The sequence below is a fragment of the Solanum verrucosum genome, unplaced genomic scaffold (assembly GCF_900185275.1).
Source record: "Solanum verrucosum unplaced genomic scaffold, falcon-dt-bn FXZP01000181.1, whole genome shotgun sequence".
NCBI lineage: Eukaryota > Viridiplantae > Streptophyta > Magnoliopsida > Solanales > Solanaceae > Solanum > Solanum verrucosum.
This window is the reverse complement of record NW_026020407.1, coordinates 3,142,092-3,158,806: the sequence shown is the minus strand read 5'-3', so window position 1 is coordinate 3,158,806 and position 16,715 is coordinate 3,142,092. Positions and strand designations below refer to the sequence as shown.

At 37.4% G+C, this 16,715-nt stretch overlaps 1 pseudogene; it reads right to left on the bottom strand.

The window, feature by feature from the left end:
• Positions 1-16,389, bottom strand: part of LOC125840505 (uncharacterized) — a 29,343-nt pseudogene extending 12,954 nt beyond the window's left edge.
• Between the last annotated feature and the right edge of the window lie 326 nt (positions 16,390-16,715).

Below are 16,715 nucleotides of genomic sequence, written 5' to 3'. Positions count from 1 at the left end.
AGGTGAAGATCTAGCAAAGTCTATTGGTATTGCACGAGTGGGATTACATCAAATTTTTACTGTTACGGTTGATAATGCTAGCCCAAATAATGTGACAGTTACTGAGTTGTCTAAGCAATTGACCAAGTGGGGGACCAACATTATGGGTGGTAGTCACCTTCACGTAAGGTGTATGGCTCGTATTGTGAACCTTATTGTTCAAGATGATATAAAAGAAATAAATGTGTTCATTGAACGAGTTAAGAAAGCATTGAGATACATTAGACAATCCCCGGCTAGGTGGAAAAAGTTTCAAGAATGTTGTGAAGATGAAAATCTTGTTAAGAAATATGTGCTTGGATATTCCTACAAGGTGGAGTTCCACCTAAATCATGTTGAGCAGGGCTATTGAATATGAATGTGCAATTTTAGATTATGCCGATCGGGATATTGTCTTGGTACATCATCTTAAGTATATTGATAATGAGGATGGAATTCCTACAGGTATACTTTTGAGCAGTGATTTGGAGAGTGTAAAGAGAATTGAAAAATTCCTTGAAATGTTTTTTAAGCTTACTTTGAAGATATCTGGATCACGATATGTGACATCAAATCTTCATTTTCTTGAAATTTGTCAAGTTGGTGTTTACTTGACAATTGATATTAATTGAAGATAAAGTTTTGGTTGATATGGCAGTAACGATGAAGGAAAAATTTGATAAATACTGGGGTGATACAGACAAAATGAATAAGATGCTTTTCATACCATGAGTTTTGGATCCTCGCCACAAATTTGGCACTCTTAGTTTTACACTTAAAAAATTGTTTGGGGACAAAGGGGAAAATATAGAGAGTGGTGTACGAACATATATGAAATCTTTGTTTAATGAGTACGAAAATCCTATTTCAAATGATAAAAGTGGTCAAGTCTTTGAGGAATCTGGTTCGGGGTCTATAGGTAGGGTCTATACCTATAGGAGATTTTGGGAATTTCTTTGAGGAATTACATAAACATACATCGGGAAGTGGATGTACAAATTCTAAGACAGAATTGGATAAATATCTTGAAGAAGATATTGAAATTGGAAAAGCACACTTTGATGTGTTGCTTTGGTGGAAAGTCAACTCACCTAGATTCCCCTTCCTTTCTGAGATGGCTCGAGATGTATTAGCTATTCTTATTTCAAGTGTGGCATCTGAATGTGCTTTTAGTACTGGAGGACGCATTCTTGATTCATTTAGGAGTTCATTGACTCCTAAATTGGTACAAGCTCTAGTGTGCCTTCAAGATTGGCTTCGAAGTGAACCACAACCTATAATATTGAGGAAGATTTAGATTTCTTGAGCAACTTGAACAAAGTATGGAAAGAAACTTCCACCAATGTAAAATTGTGAATAGTTTATTAAATATTTTTGTTGCTTAGGAGTTGAGCCTTGATTAGTTATTGTTTTTCTCTTTAGATTTGGCCAAACTTGTTAAAAAATCTTCAATTGAGGACATGTACAGCTGAAGGCTTCCTTTACTAAATCTACTAAAAGAAGAGGAAGGTAGATGTCTTTGACTTAATGTGTATTTGAATGATAGGAAAAAAAAACAATACACCAATTAATTTGCTTGTAGGAACATCCAAGCACAAAGATTTTTTAACAAGATTTTCATCTTCACAACATTCTTGAAACTTTTTCCACCTAGTCGGGGATTGTCTAATGTATCTCACTGCTTGCCTAACTCGTTCAATAGACACATTTATTTCTTTTATGTCATCTTGAACAATAAGGTTCACAATACGAGCCATACACCTCACGTGAAGGTGACTACCACCCATAATGTTGGTCCCCCACTTAGTCAATTGCTTAGACAACTGTCACATTATTTGAGTTAGCATTATCAATTGTAACAGTCTAAATCTGATGTAATCCCCACTCGTGCAAACACTTACCAATAGACTTTGCTAGATCTTCACCTCTATGACTAGAAATTAGACAAAAGTTTATTATTCTTTTATGGAAAGTCCATTTTTTATCAATCCAATGAGTAGTAATAACCATATAATTGATTCTTTGAATGAAAGTTCAAGTATCCGTGGTTAAACACACTCTTTGTTGTGTTTCCTTAAAAAGAGTTATCATTTTATGTTTCTCTTCATCAAAAAGATCAAAGCAATCACGAGTCACAGTGGTACGAGAAGGAATGCGGAAACAAGGTTGTGCTACTTTCATATATTGTTTAAAACCTTCTTTTTCAACAAATATGAAAGGAAGTTCATCAAGAATTACCATATGACACAAAGCCTTCCTACACTCTTCTTGATCAAATTCCACGGAACAACAACTACATCACCCTTGTTACCCCCTATAACTGGTTGAAATGCTAATTTTGCCTGTTTAATATCAATATTACAAGACATCTTTTGGCATTTGGACAGATGAGTAAGCATCCATGTCGTACCATGTCCCTTTGAGTCAGCACAATACTCTTTCTAACAATAGTTGCAAACACCCTTACTAGTTCCATCAAAATCAATTTTATGAGTAAAATGATCCCAAGCACGAGACCTTTTTTCCTTTCTTTCTTTACATTGGACTCAACAGTTTGAGTTTCATATATTACATTTGAATTTGAAGCTCCACTTTCACCAACAACCTTATCAATTAAGATATTTTCAGTCATGATACTTCACCAAAGACTTAAGACTGCGAAAAGACATAAAATAATCATTGATTGAACTGGTTCATATTAAAGGTGGATGAACTGTTGATTGTTGAAGGAACTAAAAAAGGTCTGAAGTTTGAACAATAACTAAAAACAAAGGCAGAACATAAATAAAGGCTAAACAAGAACTACAAATAGTCGGCTAATGAAACTATGAAAGTGAGTATTTGAGACTTACCAACCACCAGGTGCTACCGTGATAGCAGGCCTGAATAGACGACGATGTGGTCTGAGGAGTGATGTGAGGACTGAGGATTGAGAAGCTACTTTTGAGTTCTTCTAAGAAGTGAGAATTATAACGATTGAGGACTGAGAATGAAAAGGGAGGCGTAAGAACTAAGAAGTGAGGTTTTAGGCTCTGAGCCCTAATTTTAAACTGGACTTAAGATTTAACATTTCTAAAAAGGCCTCAAATATTAACGGTTTCATATTGGGTTATCGAGTGGCCCGAAATTCACCTTAGCCAAACCGACACCCGAACCGATTATCCAATATCATGATATGATAAACCAACACCCGAACCATTAACCCAATATCCCGACCCATTAGCCCAATAACCCAATTTTTGATTCGGATTATTGGTTTGACCTGAATTTTGCACAGCCATATACATTAGGGACTGCTTTTGTCAAGTAATATATATTAAGGACTAAAATAATAAACCTACATACATTAAGGACCATCTTGATCATTTTCCCATATGCTTTGCAGTATTTTTAATTTGTGGAGGTTTTGACAAAAGTCCAAATTGAACACAGACCATTTACCCAACGTTTGATGCTTCCTCAACTTCCCTCCACTTCCTTCCCGACTAAATCTCCACTTCAGCCACCGGCGGTTCCAACCTTGGTGGTTTGAGAAGAGAATGAGTTTCCTAAATGGGATGAACGTTCTGTAGAGTAATCAGAAGACCAGGGATTTCACAACTACTTGGGGTGAGCTTGAGGGGGAGTTCAATTCAGCTAAGCATAGCAATTGAAAGTATCTTTGGGAGATGGTAGCTGCTAAGATGGAGAGAGAATCAGGAGAAATGTTCAATGATATATCTTGTCCATGCAAGGGTAAAGAAACATCTGACACAGATGATGGCGGATAATTGTGACTTTTTTTTATCATATATATGCACTACTTACAGAAAGTATAATGTACATCTGCTACAACTCGACACCAAGGATGGTTCCCATCCCAACAGGAAAGGATGAGGCCTTAGACAACAAGTAGGGATAAATCTTCAAAGGAAGTCTCAGAAGACGAAGAAGGTTATGCCTATGGGAGAGATAAAGTAGCGCAAAGAAATATTGCTTCCACAAAGGAAGACCGAAAAAAGAGAAGTGGCCAAGAACAAAGATCGCAGACAAACTTTTGTGATCATCCAGCTTAGGAAGTATTAACAACACTCGTAATACTATTGATAATAATCAAAGTATGCTTAAAGAATTCTTTCAGTAGCAGCTGAGGGTTAAGATTGCACTGGAAGGAGAGAATGGATAAGCATACTCATAAAAGGAACTATTTGTGCAGGTATGGCAGTCACCAATGGAGAAGCTTGAAGGAGAAAGGATGATGATTGAGCAGGGTTGGAGGGAGGAGTAAAGGATAATGACAGAAGAGATCCAGGAAGAAGGGATGCCATGACGCTCTTCAACAAACTAGAGGGTGAAAATCATCCTTGAGACGGTCCATTGTATTTCATGTAAGTTGAATACAAGACACAGTAAGGTTCTCTTATTACAAATAACAATAACAATAACAATAACAATAACAATAATAATAATAATAATAATAATAATATTAATAATAATAAGCAGGCACAAGAAGGTATTGCATTTATAGGAGAGAAATTATGTATAGAGTACAAAACTTTGAAAAATTAAGAGAGAAAAAAAGAGGTTTGGGTCCATTTGCAGCTCCATTATTTTTCTTTTTTTCTTTTTGCTCGGAGAAATCCAAATCATGTCCCAAACCGAACTAATTACAGTTCGGTGTTCCCTTTTAGCAAACTGATCGCATTTCACTTTTACCAAACTGATTGAATCTACACCCCAAATGATCTGAGACAAATTATAGATTTTTTTGTGAAAATGAGATGTGGATATCACTCAGAGCCTCAAACTTTTTTTTTTTTTTTTATGACAAGGGAAACCCGCAGCCGCTACCCTTTGGGTGCGATCCCAGAGCCTCAATTTGGGCAGCTTCAAAGTAGCTATGATGATTCCTCCCATGTACAAAGCTAGTGACTTTCCCCATGAATATAACAATTCTTCAATTGTGTTTTGCATCACCATTTGAAAAGCTTAAATGCTTAACATTGACTAGGGATAAATGTAACAACCCAATCATTTTAGGTTTTAGCGCCCCACGTGATTTTTGGGACCTGAGGGGCTTGGGGGTGCCTTGGTGCATTTGGGAAGTGTAATGATGCAGACTTTTTGTTATGCAGTTGTCATACAAGATTGCAGTAAAAGGATGGAAGTTGGTACTTCCCTATCGCAATTAAGAAGGGGACCATCTGGGTTTCCTCTGTGCAATCACGGAGGTGAACGCGATTCCGTAGCTTCACCACTTGGTTAACTACTGCAATTGAAGGGATTTCAATCATTATTTCACCATGCTCTTCTCCTTATGATTCATTGAAGCTTGAGTGTGATTTTTGACTTGATTTTCTTGTTTGATTTATCTTTTTATTTAAGGTTTTTCATTCTTTTGTTTCTTTTTGTTCATTCACACCACGCTCAACATCTTTACTCATTTTTCTTTCTTTTCTCTACACACGACTCTTTTCACACACTTTCTTTCTTGTTTTCCTTCATAATAGCCACCCTCAACTTAGATGATTAGCATGAGTTGAGCTGCACAATGTCCTAGGAAGGACCAGGGCCAAAATCAAGGTAAAACTTTGCGGTAGCCACCTTAACTTAGGATTTTAGCTTGAGTTGAGGTACACAATGTCCAAGGAGGGACCAGGGAAAAAACAGAGTTAAAAAATATTTTTAGGGAAGATGAATTGGGTGTATTTGGATCGAAGGGAGAAATTTATTCTTTTGGTTGGCTGTTTTTAGGCTTAAGTCCCAATTTCCAGTTTAAATCATCTTAGCAAGACCAACGGGGCAAGTTCTAGATTGGCACGTACTCTATGAATATATAAACAATCTCACACACACACATGACACCTTGTTTCACATCAAATCATCAATGTATTTGGTTCATGTTATAGCTTAAGCCATATTTTATAATCGATTTCTATCATGTCTTACAAAGATCCTAAACATTCAACTTATCAAGCACACAAGTACAACACATATCAAAAATTTGAGGGGTATCACTTTTCATGCTCTTTTGCCATCATGCTTTCATTCTAGTCTACTTCTACACTTAATACTATCCTAGACATGCCGATTCAATAGAAATTAAACAGTTCCTTGAGGAAAAATAACACGGGCTAGAAAACCCCAAGGAAGGATTGTGAGTTGGGTTATTCAGACTTCACCCTAACACTCACAATCCATTCACCCCACTCTCACAAAAAATATAGTGCAATGCCACCAATGCACAAAACAAATAAAACATAGGATGAGACGAACCTGTGGCGCATAAGCGTCGAAGACCAATCAAGAAGCGGGTGGGTCCGGTAGCCTCAAACCTGCTAGGTCAACATGAGCGACGCCCTCAACTATAACCGGGGGAACACCATAAGTAGTGCCTCTCGAAGCTGATGCACCAGCAGCCAACTCCCTCTCTCTAAGTTGTCACATCTCCTCATCAAGTAGCAATTATCTATTCACCGCCTTAAAAACTACTGCTTCTCCTCCTTCTTAGCTCTCTGCTCCTCCTCCGTATCCATAGTACAATCCAAAGCCCGTGTGCGCTTTCCAGCCGCATGAGAAGGGTTAATAGTAGGCTCATCCTCACCAAATAGTGCATTAAGCACTACATCTCCAGCATCCTCCTTTCGGGCAGGCTCCGAGACATCAGCATCACCAGTGTCCAAAGCATCAATATCGGCCCGAAGTTAGGCCAACTCGCCTGGAACGCAGCTAGATCCACAATAGGCCAGGTTGAGGCCTTTCCAATATCCAGAGCTCAAAAGCATCAATCCTCCAGTGCACTGCCTATATCTTCACCTCAACACCCTTCTCAGTTCGGGCCTCTGATTCCTCTACGGATTTCCTCATCCATGGCCTAATATGTTGCAAGAGTCACCATTTGAGTCTCCAATTTCTAGACTCTGGCTAGTAGCAGCATGGCAAACCCTGTAGAGTAGGAGCACGTGGTGTACTCACAGCCAGGTCGGATAAAGTGGAAGGTGGAGCAGTCACATCATGCTCCTCGGTAAGGGAAGGAATCGTGCCCTCATCTGTCTTGTTAGGAGCAAGTGTCTCACCTATAGGCGGTAAATCAAACGGGATACCCCTCCGTGGAACTACAGAGGTTGCATCATCTCGTATCAAACCAACATCGACCGTCTTGGTACCTCTATCATCCTATCACAACCCCAAACAGGACCAATAGCCTCTCTACATAGGCGAAAGATTAGACAAGGGAATGGTAAAGTGGTCTTCTCTCGGAAAACCCTCTCATGAATCTCGGCTATCAGAATCTAGGAGAAATCTATCTCGTGCCCCACCATCAACGAAGCTAGCATCACAGCTTGGTCTCAAGTCACAATATTAACAACTAATGTGGGGGACAATCTGGCACGGATGATAGACCACCAGAACTTGGCTGCAAAGTTGAGAGTAGCCTTTTTTATAGGCTGGGTCATGTCACGGACCCACTCAGCATTTACCCCCTCCTCAACAATGTGCCTAGCCATCCAGCATAGCAAGGTCTCTCTCTGATCAGTATCTCGCACGGCAACTCTATTCTGCACCACCCCCATTTGGCAGTCATACTCAGTAGTGTTAATCGGCTGAGCATGTGAAGGGTCGTAATTAAAATGACGTATAGTGGCCTCAGATAGATCGACGGGGATGCCCCGTCCCAAAGTAGTCAAAAGTGGGGGCTGGGCCAGTGCCTTACCCCATGGTTGTCAAGCATTCTCTCTCATTGAGGACAGTTGTGGGTGGACATTAAGGACAGTGAGAGTAGAGTTTGATTTGAGACAGTGATGTGGACTTTTGAGAGTTCGGTGGATACACGAATTTGTGAGAACTATTGCGAGTCAGATGTTGACGTCGTGATATAGGGGCCGTTGAGTCCATGGAATCATTGATATGATCAAATTGTGTGTGGGTGGATTTGGATCCATTGCTCTTGAGTCACCGTGACTTGGTACCTCCCATGTGGTGTGCATGTTGGTTCTGGTTTGCTGAGATCGTGGTTGTCTTATGTAGGCAGATGCATGCTAGTTAATGAAAGTGTTTTTGTGATTTGAGGTACCTGGTGGGGTGTCGTACTGAATAAAGTTTGGGCCTTCAACGTATTTCATGATTGATAACTGTTATGTGATTATTATTTTTGAGTTTTTAAGGCATATCTTTTGTGCTTCATTTGTGAAATTGAACCTGTTGAGTTATTATACTGTTTGGAGTATATTTCTAGCTGCTTTTTTATTTTATTGCACAGGATCATGGTAAAACGACTGTTTTTGTTCAATGCTTGTCTATTCACTACTCTCTTGGGGACAGTCAATGATACTTACTGAGTACTCCCCGTACTCACCCCTTTCTTTTCTCGCATACAGTGCAGATTTGAATTCTTGTACCACTGTTCCCCAGGCGTGATTCTTGTGGTGAGTTATCAAATAGTTCATGGTAGCTTAGGGTATCATTTTTGTTTTATTCACTTTTGTACAGATTTTGTACTTATTTTAGACAATGTTATATTATTTTTACTCTTAGATGCTCATGACTACTATCACCTGTTTTTGGAACATGTTTGGATTGCTTTCGCGTTGTTTTTATCCATCAGACTTAGATATTATATGATTTCATGAGTTGGACTATGTTTCTAATCATTGGGAATATGTTGAGTTGATTACCGAATCATTGGTTTGCCTAACTTAGGAGTGTTGGATGCCAACACAGCTAGGTGTGAATCTTGGCCGTGACAATAAAGATGTATCGCGGAATTAGATTGAATTCTTTTGAAGTAGGGAAGTTCAAAACTAAAACTGAACTCTTTTCAAAAAACATTACTTATTAGTAAAAGAAAGAATAGAAGTTTTCCATTTCATACAAAACCCATAAGACAACAAAAGATGGTTATCTGTTATGAATCTTTAGGGAAGGATCGATTCACAGGGAGATATATAAATCAGCTCGTTAAAGGAAGGCTGAAACCTTAGAACTCATTAAAAGAGAATTCCGATCTCTTCAGCTTTTCAAAGGGAGACTGAAACCTTAGAGTTCAATGGAAGATAGAACTCTAATCTCCTGCTTTTTGCTAAATTATGACTTACCGATTTATTCATCAAAAGCCCTTTTAAATAGGAGTCTTTATTACATCAATAGGAAGTCTAATTCTTATGAAAGTAGGAGACCTAAATCCTATTCCAAACTAATAACTATAACTTAACCTAATCCTTATGAAACTCTAAAACTAAACCCTACTCTAGAATAATAAATAAAGCAACTAAAAATATAATTAAATACTTAAATTAATGACTTCCAACGCATCCCTAACATTACTCCCCATACGTTGAAAGAGCTTGTCCTCAAGCTCAAGTTTCGGGGCAATCATCCAGAAAATCTGGATCAATATCAACTTATCCAATTCCAGCCCTAGCTTGAAGTTAACATTGATAAATTTCGACTCTATCAGTTTGCTGAAGCGTGACTAATTCATCCATTAGGTTGCTACCTTCATGAGGTCCAAATTGCTCAAAATATTGCTCACAATGATGTGCCCAAATTAATGGGTTGTTGATGTTGTTTAAAGTAGGAAAATTCATCATTGCATAGCTTGGCACTATCAAAGGTGAATAACCACTTGTTGTATGATTCTTATCGGCTAGTTGAATAGGTGGTGTATTGCCTTTAGTAGCAGGAATTGTTGATCTACCAGTTGTCTGGGCGCTATATGACTCAGGTCTATGGGTTGCTGGTTTTGTGGAGCCAACTCCCAATCTAGATAATTGTTCTTGAATGACTTGGACAATTTTTTCGCTGAGGCGTTGTTCCATTGCTGCAATTTTAGAGTCTATTAGGGTTCCCGTAATGGCACGTTCTTCTCGAAATTTGGAACTGATCTCATCGCCCATTGTGTTAGGCTCTGATACCAAATTGTTATGAATCTTTAGGAAGGATCGATTTACAGGGCGATATATAAATCAGCTCGTTAAAGGGAGGCTAAAACCTTAGAATTCATTAAAAGAGAACTCCGATCTCTTCAGCTCTTCAAAGGGAGACTGAAACCTTAGAGTTCAATGGAAGAGAGAACTCTAATCTCCTGCTTTTTGCTGAATTATGACTTACCGATTTATTCATCAAAAGCCCCTTTAAATAGGAGTCTTATTACATCAATAGGAAGTCTAATTCTTATGAAAGTAGGAGACCTAAATCCTATTCCAAATTAATAACTATAACTTAACCTAATCCTTATGAAACTCTAAAACTAAACCCTATTCTAGAATAATAAATAAAGCAACTAAAAATATAATTAAATACTTAAATTAATGACTTCCAATGCATCCCTAACATTATCACTATAGCTAGTTTACCATGGAGCATTAATAAGCGATAACTACTCCAACTTTAGACTAGTTTTTAAATTACAAATGCATGGGCCCAGCGCTTCGCAAGGCATTAATGTATAAATATTACTCAAACACACACATCATTTTGCACAAGCCTTTTGCATTATGCATAAACATATATCACTAGAATTGCAAGAATGAAGATACACATGTTAATAGCCTTCTGAGAATTTATGAAAACCAGAAAATCCTCTAACCTGTCTTTGTCTTCAACGCTGCAATATACTGATACCCCAAGCCATGATGAAGCAAGGTAAAAGAAAACCAGCAGCACGGAGCAAAAAAAGCTGTGTCAAGGATCAACAAGATCATTAATGTCACACACTATTTACTTCTATGGATGTGTCATATAGTCACCACAGAAAAGAGAGTTTCATTTTATCATCCACTTACAGAGAAAAAAGCAGAAACACCCTCATCATCACCTTCGCCATTTTCAAAAGCATGCCTCAGTAAGAGGAGGGCCATTAACTGCAGGATAAAACACATCATTCAATAAGGTTACCAAGATCATGACACAAGCTTCAAATAGGGTAAAGGTAGCTTTAGAACGAAGGAACAACCTAAAACAAAAGACTTAAGCATGTTTTTATTACCCCATCCAATTTTCTGACACATTAAAAGATATTTACCTAGTATTCCTAATTTTGACATCCCTAAATGAGCAGGACTACGTTCCCTACACACACTAAAGACCTTTAAACACATTTAGGCAGAAAGTGAATGTCATCTCTGAATATTTTTAAAACCAGAGGGAAAAAAGGGTAGTAAGTAGGAAAAAAGACTGAGCACAGAAGGAGAAAAGAGGAAAAAGCATGAATTACAGCACAGGATCTTCACCCTCCGCCTTCCTCTTGCACATTTCCACTTTAAAGAAAATGAACATGAATATACACACAGACACTGGTGGACACATTTTTTAATCTTCTTTATTAGTTAAGGGCGAATAAGTCAGTTTAAGTTTCTTCATTTTTTTTTGGATACTCCAGTGAAGAAAATCTTCCTTGTCTTCTTCTCTAAAATCAGGGACAGAATACAAGAACGCAATTTCCATGAAATCTGATCACCGTGTTCCTCCAACTACACTCAGATCTCGTCTTACATACCATTATGTCACTTCTTAGCAGGAAATTTCAAATTTTCAAAAAATTAAGAAGGTATTCTCCTCCCCAAAGGAAAAATTCCTGATCTTCTTGATATCAGCCATATGAATGGTTTCTAATGCATATTCCCACATTCCCACTACCCTATATTAGCAAGTAACAACAGAACAAGTTTTGATTACATCAGATAGTTACAGTAGCTCACAAATAAAGCAGCGGAACGACAAAATGCAGCTCCACTAGCACTTGCATCAACATATTCGTCATGGTTAGCCTCTTGAAGATGGCGTTCTGTGATAGCCATCGAAAGAAGTCAAGGGTCATTTAAATTGAGCTGAGTGCCAGCCACTGTCCAGCCACCACTGAAAGAAAATTTCACATGGATGAGGCCATTAGTGACATAGAACACAAGATTTTCAGCTAATCGCATCAAAAGGGTATGCTAACATGTTTGGAATGCTCTAGGTCTAGGACCACAAGAGTACTGCAAGGCTGCAAGTGGAGAAGCATCAATAACCAATAACACCATAGAAGAAAGAAGGAAAAATATACCCACTATGGTCCACTAAATCAGTGGAAGAAGCAAAGGCTTAAAGGTAGTGTTAACAACAAAAACTGGTACAAAAAAAAAGGGATTCTCCAGATTAACCAAACTATGCACTAATAGTGTATTTTTGAAGAAAACTGAAAGATAAAAAAGCTCAACATGTCATAAAACCCTTACAACAACAACAACAACATACCCAGTGAAATCCTACAAGTGAGGTATGGGGAAGGTAGAATGTACATAGACCTTACCACTACCTCGTGGAGGTAGAGAGGTTGTTTCCGAAAGATCTTCAGCTCAAGTGCAACAAATTCAGGTACAAATAAGGAGGCAATGAAGAGAATATGGTGAGTAACAAGGTAACAGTGCAAAGCCTACCCAAAAGGAGCGGAAAACAACAATAAAATAATGTGATAATCGAAACACAGTAAACAACATACTAGAATAGATTATTGAAAACAATAATGAACTTCTTAAAAAGCTGCTCTCCTTGGTTAACAAATATAAAACTAGTTCATGTTAGTGAAGATCTTTCTTTCCCTATAAAAAGGTCTGAATATGCCTGAGTCCCACTTTCATTTTCAATACAATGAAAAATCAATGCAATAATAAAAATGAAGGGAAATTCGTTTACATAGTAAATATTGCCGATCAGCTTCATAAACTGATGGAAATTCAAAAATGAATAACATGGATGGACTTTAGTTAGTGAAGAGTTTCTGTTCACCACTGTAATATGATTAAAAATGTTATACAATCAACCAGAAGCTTAGAATATCATATTATCGAATAAAGGGAAAGGTCTAAATACAAAAATCTGAAAACTTATATTCCCAAGGTTTTATGCACACCTACATCTGTATCTCAGAGTACAACAACTACTATGCCTCATTTCCAAACAAAATTTGGGTAGGCAATATGAATCATCACTACCTTGTTTATCAATTTAATCTCAGGCCAACATTATACAAAATAAAATAAAAAGGTCCTAGAAGTTCTCTGTATTTTCTAGTGGCATGTACGTCTCTAAAGAGCTTAAAAAAACTCCTAAATACCTATGTAAATACCAAAAATCTCACACAAAGAAACACTCTATAAGGATTAAAAAGGGATGATTGGAACAATGATTCAAAATTTTGACATACCAAGTCAGGAAATAACTATGACCTGATAGTACCTGATGTCAATGACAGTTTCTTCAGAGGGAGGAGGCGGTGGTGGAGCAGTATATCCAGGTTGGTAGGGCTGCAGGTTAGAGAGAATTATCTAAGTGAACATGTCACTTGGCACAAATTACTAAGTGTGACAGTACAAGAAAGTCTTTTAGGGAGTGGCCCCTGACATCCATATTTGTAATTGAAGTACCCAAATTTCTGAATGGTTAAAAAATGGAAAAGCAAGGCACAATTCATGTGCTGCATAGGCTGGGAGGCCTCCCAAACCGGCAATGAAAGTGCATTGGATAAGGGACACCCAGGCACATATCAAATAATTTTGAAGCCTATTATTCTATCTAACAATCCTTCAACTCACTCAGTCACCTTATGTCCAAAATTCTTTTGGGATGGGAGAAATCCTCTTACTCGAAATTTAAAATGCCATCAAGTGATTAATAAGGATACGACATATTACCTGATGACAGATCTCACAAATTATATCTCCCTTCTCATTGCACCATCTCTGAACACATTTCCTATGAGCATACTGGATATGTGGAAAATTGCAGACAGTATACAAGAGAAAGAAAAGAAACAGTCAGCCGTTCGGTGAAAGCCCATTAGTACACAAATGGCAGATAAAACATGTTCATCTATAATTCTTAGAACTTTGAAATAAGGCTAATTCAAGGGAAGTAAAACCAATTAATCAATAAATACACCTTGACCCCACATCATACGAGGTCAACTATGTGAGAATCCTCCATATTATTAATTATAAATTAATGAATTAGTATACAAAATCATTTTGCAACTTGACAAAGCAAAGCATTCTTCGGCTTTAGTAGGTCATTTGAGTAAATAAGCCTTCTATCTTATGCTTAGCACACAAACACCCAACTATATCTATACAGGACCGTTAATCTCCCATGGGACTTCAAAACAGTTGACAAACAGGAACATGAACATGGCAACCTGCACAAAAGCAATGGCGTTGAATGTGTTTTGGTGTAGAAATGTTAGTAAGAGGGTGTTTGGATGGACTTATTTTAGGTAGATTTTGGCTTTTAAGCTCTTTTTTATTATTGGAGGTGTTTGGGAAACACAAAAAATACTTATAAGCAATTTTTTTATGCTAAGAAAGTACAAAAAGAAGCTAAAACCCAAAAGTTGGATACAACCAACTTATGGCTTTCAGCTTTTAGCTTATAAGCTACTTAAAAAAAGCCAATCCAAACACCCCCTAAATATGTTCTTTGCACTGCGAGACCTATATAGAAGCCGCTTGCTAACTCCTAAACAAGTGGTCACTTTATTTCAGAATAACTAACAGGTCTTAGAGTGAGGTAACAAAGTATCAATTGCAACAATTACCAAACCTAACTAATATTTGCTTGATGTTTTTGAATCAAACCAAAGAACAAGAATGAATGCAAACAAAAGAAATTAAAAAGAAAAAGAAAGCAACTAGCTCAAGGATAACAATGTTCTTCAATAACCAAGTAAAAGAACCTAGGTGGACAACAACAAAAAGGAGCTTAGTGTCCATAGCAGGAATACAAAAGTAGAGTGGGGATATTTATGCCTATTACCAAAAGGGAGCAACATAAAGTGGTCGAGGAAGTATATACTATAGCAATCGTGCTTAAAGTATAAATGAAATGAGTGGAACAAAGTGTCGCTTCGGGGGTACAAAATATGTAAGCAGATTACCCTTACCAACAAATAAATACAACTAGAGATACTGATGAAAAACAAGGGACCTACTTCCCATCCTAGGGGTTAGCAGGTAAGAAAGAGAAGACTTAGCTGGGTGGAAAGTACATATTATAAGCTTCTGTTAATGTCAATACCTGACAACCTCAAGTTCTTTAAAAAAATATTATTGAGTTACTAGAAAAATTAACTAGACAAAAGTAGGATCAACATGATTGACATTTACATGCACAAGCACCACTGATATCAATATTCAGTGGCTAATTCAACAATAAGAACAAAAAGTACTCAACTTTACAATGATACCTTCAAGCTACCACTACAACTACAAGGAATCTCCAAATTTTCCATGCTATCTTCTTCCTGGCAAATTCGGCATTCCACAGTTTGAACTAATGGCTCTTCTTCAAATCCAGCTTCTGGTTCTTCTTCTTCCTCACCAGAGATTGACGGAACAACTCTGTGAGAGTAAGAACTTCCCCCTGAGGATCCTGCATCCTCAGCACCTTGCATCAAATGTGAAGATTCAGGTGTGATGAGACCATCAGCACATAGAACCGAGTGTCCTCCCATTAGAAGTTCACTGATGTATCCTAAAATCACCAAAAACCATCTCACACACATAACAAAAGGAAAAATAGAATGAAAAACGCACCAGTCACAACATATTACGACAAACGTCAAATTCAAGGCTAGTAGGCCTATTGAAAAGCTAATATATTTGGGAGAATTTACGGTTGGGTAATCTATTTTACCTTTGTATGGTATTGCATGCTGCTGCCGTCCCCTTTGTCTGGAAACATTTAGACATGTGACGATTTCATTAAAGACCTCTCGGGCACTTTTTCTTTTTATTAATGACACTATAATGCCACAATTGTAGGCAAAAATGTTCTAGTTTGATTTCCAAAAACAGAAATGTCACATCTAAACAACAACAAAAGAATAAATGATAATCAAGAATTGCAGGTTTTACAAATAGGGCCACCTAACTCTTGAAAATTAATTTTTAGGATAGGTAACATAACCAACTAATGTCCAAGAGTTCACACTGAGTCATTATGATGAACAGAACATATAGGTTACAGGTTAAAGCATTAGCGGCAAGTTGTAAACTTTATACCACAAAGACTGATTTCCTAACTTCTCCATATTTGTCTTTCTATATATTTTAGTCAATGTTAACAACAGAAAAAGAAAGAAAACATTTTCTACCATCAATCTCCCTAGTCCGATGAAACAGAAGCAATAATTCAGAAATCCCAACAAATTGATCACCCAAAAAGATAATCTTGAACGAAGAACAAAAACAAAAAATGAGAGAACAAAATGATGTCGATCGGTGAGGTACCTGAATATGGTGTTGTTAATGGGTTTTGCTTTCTGAAGCCTAGTCGAGAAGCGATTCAATTTGTACAACCGTTCCACAAACAAGACTGAAGAGAAGTTGTAACAACTATTTTGCCAGATATATTGGATTACAAAGAACTACTATGAACAAGATTCCCTTCGATTAAGTTAATTGAGGTCTATAGATAACCGACCCCAAAAATGCTTCTCTCTACCCAAAGTATATAACTAGTATAGTAACTACTAACTAGAGTAGTGAGATGGTGACGTGAGATTAATTAAAAACTTTGGCCTGTATATATTTTATATAATAAAAGGGAAAATGACGTTTTTAGTCCCTGTGTTATTGCCTAATTCCACTTTTAATTCTTGTGATATTTGACTGTGCACATTTAACCTTGAATTAACTAGACTGAGCGATTTTGATCTAATTACTAAGAAATGTTAACTTTGT